Source organism: Mesocricetus auratus, unplaced genomic scaffold, assembly GCF_017639785.1.
Source record: "Mesocricetus auratus isolate SY011 unplaced genomic scaffold, BCM_Maur_2.0 Super-Scaffold_15014, whole genome shotgun sequence".
Lineage (NCBI taxonomy): Eukaryota > Metazoa > Chordata > Mammalia > Rodentia > Cricetidae > Mesocricetus > Mesocricetus auratus.
The window spans coordinates 31,449,675-31,457,743 of NW_024429186.1; positions in this window are offsets into that span (position 1 = coordinate 31,449,675).

The window sequence follows — 8,069 nt, forward strand, 5'->3', positions numbered from 1 at the left end:
CCCTGGGTGATACGGAAACAAGCCTACCCCTGCCCCAGGGTGCTCTGATTGGTCTGTGGCCGGACAGAAGCTTGAATGCAGTCTTTGGGCAGATGGACTGCGGTGTCGGTCAGTTTTGCATCGGTTTGAGAGAGGCTACCTACGGAGTGAGGGGATGTGGAGTGAAGGGTGCTTTTAGATCTTATTTGGGAGAATTCAAATCCAGGGGGCTCACGTCCCTCGAGACCTCTGGTGGGTGGCAATGATGAGAGCTGGTGGCAAAGGGAGTGTTGTAGATGGGGGGGGAGAGGAGAGAGGGAGGGAGGAGAGAGGGAGGGTGGAGAGAGGGGGGGTGGAGGGGGAGGTGGGTTGATTAAGAATGCCCCCCCTTGGGTTTCGATAGTTGAAACCCTGGTCCCCAGCTGATGGGACAGCCAGCACGGTGTGAGGAGGCTTAGCAGGGGCTGAAGGAAGCCTGTCACTTGGGGGTGGGCTTTGAGGTTTCAAAGCCTTGAGCCATTCTGAGTTTGCTCTCTGCATCCTGCTTGCCCTTTAAGCTACAGGCTCTGAACTTGCCGCTCCAGCCACCATGCCTGCCTGCCGCCATGCTTCTCTGTTGTGACAGTGGTGGACTCCCTTCACTACGGAATCCTAAGTCCAAATAAATCCTTTCTTCTACTGGCTGCCTCGGTCATTATGTTTCATTACAGCAATAGGAAAACAACCAATACAGGGCAGGGGAGAGGGAAGGGGAAGAGAGGACAGAGGAAGAAGGGACAGAGGGGACAGGATGATGAAGGACAGCAGGAGTCCCAGATCTTTTGGTTTTTCGAGACAGAATTTCTTTGTGTAGCACTGGCTGTCCTAGAACTCACTTTGTAGATGAGGCTGGCTTCGAACTCACAAATCTACCTGTATCTGCCTCCCGAGTGCTGGGATTAAAGGCATGTCCACTACCACTTGGAGAGGTGTTTAATTTTAATTGGGTATGTTAGTTAGGTGAGCCAAAGAACTTCAGTTCTTTGATAGCTGGGCCTTGGTAGTCAGCCTCAGGAGGAAGTGTCCAAGTTGGGAATAAACCTTGGAGGCTAGCTTTAGGAATGTAGTCTAGCAGTTTTTAGCAAGGCAGAGGGAGTTGGGGAGAAGGGCAAGGCCTGCCAGAGCCACATGCTCAAGTGTTCCTTCAGAGAACAAGGCAGGAACCTGGACAGCTACCCTGGGATCCCCTGGTCGGGCTTCTGAGCTGTGGCAATGGAAGGGTTACAATCATCTCTGAGGTCTTTCCTTCAAGAGCCGATTCCCAGGAGAAGTTCTGATTGGTCAACCTGTGTCACATGATTGTACCTTGGTCAGAAAAGTCAAGGTCTCTTGACTGACAGGCTAGAAAGAGGCAATTATTTTTTAAAGTTTACTAGCATGCTAGATATATATATATATAATAGGTTTTATGACATTTTCTTATTTGTATGTAATGTATTTGGATAATAATTACCCACTAGTATCATCTTTTGCCCATCCCCCCTAACTGGTCACTTTCCTCTTCCCAACTAGTCTCTATTTATAGATAGGTCTTTGGTGATCTAATGAGTTTTGTTAAAGTTGTGTACAGGAGCATGAGTGGAGGAAGGGTTAGTTACAGCAACATGGGCCCCTTACCAGTGGTTACACCACTGAAGAAAATGTCTCTCTCTCCCCAAAACCATTAACTACATCAGATCCTCAGAAAGGATGGGGCTTTCTGAGCAACCCCCAGCTCCGTGGCAGGATGCTGACAGGGCCAATCTCATTCAGGTCTTACAGGGGTAATCACAGCTGTCATGAGTTCGAGAGTGCAGTGTGTTACATCCGGAAGACAGCACTCCCTGACACTCCACCCCTTCCTCTGTCTCTTACATCCTCTCCACTTCCCTTTATGCATTGTTCTCTGCGTCTTGAGGTGACATAGCTGTTCCGTTTATTATTGGGCAGTCAACATTTATTATTGAGCCGTTAACATTTATTCTTGTCACTTTGCCCGTTGTGGGGCTCTTGTTAACCCTGCTTACTGTATAAATCACCTTCTCTGGCCAAAGCTGAAAGCAGTACTGTTCCATAGACATAAATGTTTTTAACAGGCAATGTGACTGGCACATTATTTCCATTTTGCTAAACAACAGTAGTTGCTTCCCCACTGGGGCCCATTCCAGCCCGGCCCTAGGTTTCTAAATGGGTTTCTAAGTACCAATTCTCTCCTGTGGGTCTGGTCTCAAATTCAACCAGAAAATGCTTGGTTATGTCTATAACTTGCCGCTCTTGTGCTGGTGGGCATGTCTTTCCTGGAAGGTTGGTAATGTAGCATATAGGGTTCATCCGAGTAAGACTCTAGATGACACAATCCTTTCTCAGCAGCCTGTATAGCACCGTGGAGGGCTCTGGGCTCTAGCCTGCAATGAGGAAGCATCTGGCTCAGTGCCAACTGAGTTCTCTGTGTCCTCTGAATAGAACACTTGGTCTTCAACATTACCGTCTTAATATCCTGGTGGGCACCCAAAATCAGTACAATTAAAAAAGGGTCCTTTCAAAAAAATGTATTATTATTTTCAACTACATGAACATGAGTGCATCTGTGTGTGCATATGGGTGTAGGTACCTGAAGAGTCCAGAAGGGGGCATCAGAGTCTCCATAGCTGGCATGGCAGGTGGTTGTGGGTTGCCTGAAGTGAATGCTGGGACTCAAAGCCTGGCCAAATCTCTGTAAGAGCAGTATGTATTCTTAACCACTGAACCATCTCACCAGCCCACAAAGAGGCAATTCTTGAAAGGGAAACCGGGCTGCTAATAAGGAGGCTGGATACTTGGTGACCAAAATAAAGTCACTTTAATCACTTGCATTCCAGCTTCAGGTCACACATCAGTGACACCTTGTCTGCTGCATCCAGGTATTAGCATCAGCCAGAGCTAGGTCCCTACAGGCATCTCCAGGCACTCAGCAGTCAGCCCTCCATAGTTAGTCATGGGACAAACTCAAGATGTTCATACTGAAGTAGACAACCCTTGAGAATGTAAGAATGAATGGATGTTCCACATGCATCGGTCTTTAAATAATTTGCCAAGTGTACAAGCAAATGTTAAGATAGGACAGTAAACAAGACAGAGACAGTTTCCATCCACACTCCCTGGATGTCTGAAGGGTTAGAAATAACCCAAGAAGACAGATAGGTGCTTTCTTGCCTAACAATAGCCACTTCTGGGTGGTTTTGCAATGTTATGGATGGATTTTTTTAAAGAGTTTCGCTATGTATCCCCTGTTGGCCTGGAACTCACTGTATAGACAGGCTGCCCTCAAACTCAGAGATCCACCTGTGTGTGCCTCCTGAGTACTGGAATTAAAGGCGTGCACCACTATGCCTGCTCTACTTTGTCCATTTTAAAGATTTATTTTGTGTGCATGAGTGTTTTACCTGCACATACACACGCATGTGCACCTGGTGCTTGTGGAATCAGAAGTGAGCTGGAGTGACAGATGGCTGTGGGCTGTCATGTGTGCACGGGGTATTAAACTCAGGTCCTCTGCAAGAACAGCCGTGCATTTAACCAGTGAGCGGTCTCTCTAGTCCATGGGTAGATTTGAAAATTAATTATTGTTATTATTGGTGGGGTTTCATGTAGCCCAGGTTGGCCTCCAACTCGTACTATGTAGCCAAGAGTGTGCCCCCGGTTCTAGGGTAGTGGGATTACAGGTATGCACCACTATGCCCAGTTGATTTGATGTGTGAAAGAGATGCCTGGGTTGTCTTGGGAAGCCCAAGATGTTAGAGATGCCAGAGTTAAGGGCAATGAACGCTGTCAATGAACGCTACTGAAAGGGAGGGAGCCAGCCCAAGAGAAAGAAGTGAGTTGCAGTCAACAAAGAAGAAAGCAGTTGGAGATCTGAAGAGTGTTTTGACATCAGACATGGAGATGCAGAGTTTGGAGTTTGCTCAGCAGGTTTTAGGTCTTGCTTTGGTCCAGTATTTCCCACATGTGCTCCCTTTCTACATTTTGAAATGGTAATGTATATCCTGTGCCATTATATGTTGGACGTATGTGATCTGCTTTTTTTATTTTAGTTTTATAGGGGATTACAGTTAGGAGATTTATGAACCTCAGAAGAGACTTTGAACTTTTAAATGTTGTTGAGACTGTGATAAACTATGGGGATTTTTGAAGTTGGGATAAATGTATTTTGTATTATAATACTGTTTTAAGCGTATGGGGGCCAGGGACTGGATTGTGGTAGCTTGACTGTGACTAGCCCCCGTAAGTTCTTAGAGAGTGGCACTATTGGGTGGCGTGGTCTTGTTGGAGGAAGTGTGTCACTGTGGAGGTAGGCTCTGAGGTCTTCTATGCTCAAACTACTCCCAGTGTCATAGACCACTTTCTGTTGCCAGTGCAAGACGTAGGATTCTCAGCTACTTCTCCAGCAACATGCCTGCCTTTGTGCTACCATGATGATGATGGACTGAACTTCTGAACTGTAAGCCAGTCATCACAATTTAATGTTTCCCTTTATAAGAGTTACCATGGCCATGGTGTTTCCTCACAGCAATAGAAAGTCTACCTAAGGCATAGAGGAAAATGTATGTCATAATAAACTGAAAACCATAATAATATTCAAAGAAATACATCCCAACCAGAGTAGAATAAGTGTCTCAGGGCCCAGTTTGTTTCCAAGAGTGAAAGGATGCAGAAATTCTCAGTGTGCAAGCTGTCAATACTGAGACTAGGCCTCACCTTTACAATAACCAGGAAAAACCACAGACTGTACCCTGTGGGGAACCAATCAATATTGAGACAAATAAGTACAAGAACACTAACATTAGCTTACCTAACTTGTATGTAGGCTGTCACTTTCCTTGCAGCAACGCCAGTACCAATCCCTGTTTGGCCAAACTTCTGTTACCTCACTTATGCCTGATCAGGAGTTCAACCCCCATCTGAATCTGGAACTCCCCATCCCCTCATCCTTTACTCCTTAAAAAACGCTGCCTCAACTAAGAATGGATGGGAGCCCAAGCTCGAACTTGCAATAAACGCTCTATGCTTTTGCATACGAACTTGGACTCCTGGTGGTCTCTTGGGAGCTCATGATGTGGGCATAACAGTTGCAACACCAGGCATCTATAGTCCCAGTGCTGGGCAGACTAAAACAGATGGATTGTCTAACCAATCAATGAGCTCCAGGTTCAGTGAGAGACCTTATCTCAAAAATAATGTGAAGAGCAGTACAGAGAGATACCCAAAGTTGACTTCTGACCCATACACATGTGCTCCTGCTGCGAGGTATCTGCGAACATGACACAGAGTCATCTGAGAGGAAGGGACTTTTATTGAGAAAATGCCCTTATGAGATCAGGTTGTAGGCAAGCCTGTAGGATATTTCTTAGTGATTGATGGGGGAGGGCCCAACCCACTGTGAGTGACCATCCCTGGTTTGGTAATCCTGGGTTCTATAAGAAAGCTGCTGAGGAACAAGCCAGTAAGCAGCACCCTCCATGGCCTCTGCATCAGCTCCTGTCTCCAGGTTCCTGCCCTGCTGGAGTTCCTGTCCTGACTTCCCTCAGTAATTAACAGTGATGTGGAGGCAGAAGATGAATAGGCCCTTTCCTCCCCAAGGTGTTTTTGGTCTTGGTGTCCAGCACAGCAGTAGTGACCCTACTACACATCCTTTCCACCCCTATCTTGCACTCTTTGCGTGGTACCCACACAAGGCCAGGGAAGACACTGATCATCTCCATGGCAAGAACTCTATTAAACATCTCTCTCCATCAGAGCTGGTGATCAAAAGTGTCACTCACCATCAGGAGCTCACACCTTTGAGGCAAACATTATCTCTTGGTAGGTCTTAAGGTGTCAATCCCCTCTATTCTTACAATGCTAACACTCAGGAGGATTTCAAGTTTGAGGTCAGCCTGGATACATAGAAAAGAAATTCTCAGTGTCTAAAAATAAATAAACAGAACAAAGCAGAACAGAAACCCATTTGGCACATCAATGTTGGTCTTGGTTCCCCAGCCCCTTTCTTTGCTGGGACTCCCTTGACGAACTTTGGGATGCTGAAGTCGGTAGAAGAGAAGGGAGCCGAGGGTTAGAGACAGCCTACCTGTCCTCCAAACAAGTGGGGCACCCAGATGCCTCACCCCCTGTATCACAAAACCACAGCAACAACTGACATGGGCTGGAAGTATTAATAATATACACTGCTGGTAAGTTGTGGTCCAGCAGACGGTAACCCCGTGAACTTTGAGTTAACCCGGCTCCCTTTCTCTCCCCACCCACACTCCCCAACCCGAAGACTGAAATTCTGGCTTTCCCGTAATTCATGGGCAGCGCAGCGGTTCTGCTAGTAAGAGGTAAACAGAGGCCCGCAGGTGGGGAAGCGAGTGTTCTGGAGGGGACAAGGCAACCGGAGCACGGATGCTCTTTCACACCCATTGCGTGCCTTCTGGTACCTGGACTTTCCCAGGAGACGCTGTTGACCCAGATCAGGAGGAAAAGGTCAAACCTCAGAAATCCCACCCTAGACTCATCCAGGAGAGCTCCCTGCTCTGGACTCTCCAAGGTGCAGGGACCAATGCTGGCCTGTCTCCTATCGTACTCCTTCTGGTGGGGGAAGGGGTCTACGGATGAAGGAGACCTGATTCCTCAGAGCCCCAATGCCCTGTGTGACAAGGACACCAGGATTCGCTGAGTCAATGCTCCTTCCAGGGCTGCATTACTCTTCCTGGGGCCAGAGCGTGGACAAATCTGATGCCATTGAGGAAGGGAGTGTTAATTAATCTCACCAGTGGAGAGTAAGACCACTACCAGGGAGGGCACGGGAGGAGGGGAGGGAAACGGAGAGGGACCTGGAACTGACTTGTGAAGCAACCTTGTTTCTAATCTAAATTTAAATAAAAAAAAAGACCACTACCACAGTTTAAAGCCAAATTTGCAGTCAGTTTTAATTAAATATTGACCGGGTGAGTGGACTCTGGCCAGGTCCATCTCTGGGTTTCCAGAAAATGGCCCTGAGTCACATTTTGCAGGAGTTTAAGAAGGCCAAACCCACATTCACATTTCCCACCAGATCCAATCAGGGGCAAGCATACATCCCTGTATTCCCTGCCTACGTACTTCTCACCTACATGTGATAAAACATGTCTGGTGCAGACAGGTCAAACAAATTTGTTTAGGGGAGTGAAAACCTGTGACGTCATCTCCCATAAACAACAGCCTCCAGCATTTCAGGAACTGTGTGTCCTTGGGCGAGGGGCTTACAAATCAGAGACATTTTTGTTTCATGGATCTCTGAGGCATAGTAATTAAAACAAAATATAACTTTGGCTCTCACAGAAGAGCAGTTCAGCTGCAGCTGGAGGTCTGTCTCCCCCACTCCCTGTATTGACATAAAATTCCAAGGTGTCTAAAAAGCCTAAATTTGATGCTGGCATTTTTGGGGCATGGGTGGTGTGAAGTCATCTTTGCCAGGGAAAAGGAAAATAGTGTTTAAATATTTAGACCTATAATATGTGACCTTTGTACTTTGTCCCAGGTCATGCAGATATTATGGACAAATGTGACCCATCAGTGTAGTTTGTTGGTCCCCAGTGACTTTTAAAAATTGGAGCAGCACATAACAGAACACATTTGTAATTCCAGCACCCAAAAGGCTGAGGCAGAAGAATTACTTCCAGTTCAATGCCACCCTGGGCTTATTTAGTGCCAGGCCTCAAAATAATCAGGCAAACTCATAATCCTACAAATTGGGTTTTGGTGCTGAGGTGTGATTCAGTGACAGAGAATTTGCCTACCGTGTGGGAGGCCTAGGGTCGCACCCATAGTAGTGGAAGTGGAGAAACACACACACATAGTAGAAAGGAAAAAGAAACCCCGGTAGGAATTCTGACTTTAGCTTTCCTTGCAGATTGGAAGAAGCAACAATCACTGTGCCTGAGTCCCAGCACAGCCCCGCTGGGTAGAACTACAGAGACGTGGCACACTCTTTCGGTTTGTCAAACCCTTCAGTTCACTGCGTTTACAGAGTCTGTGTGAGCCTAAGAACAGTTGAGCATGAATCAACAGGTCCAGCC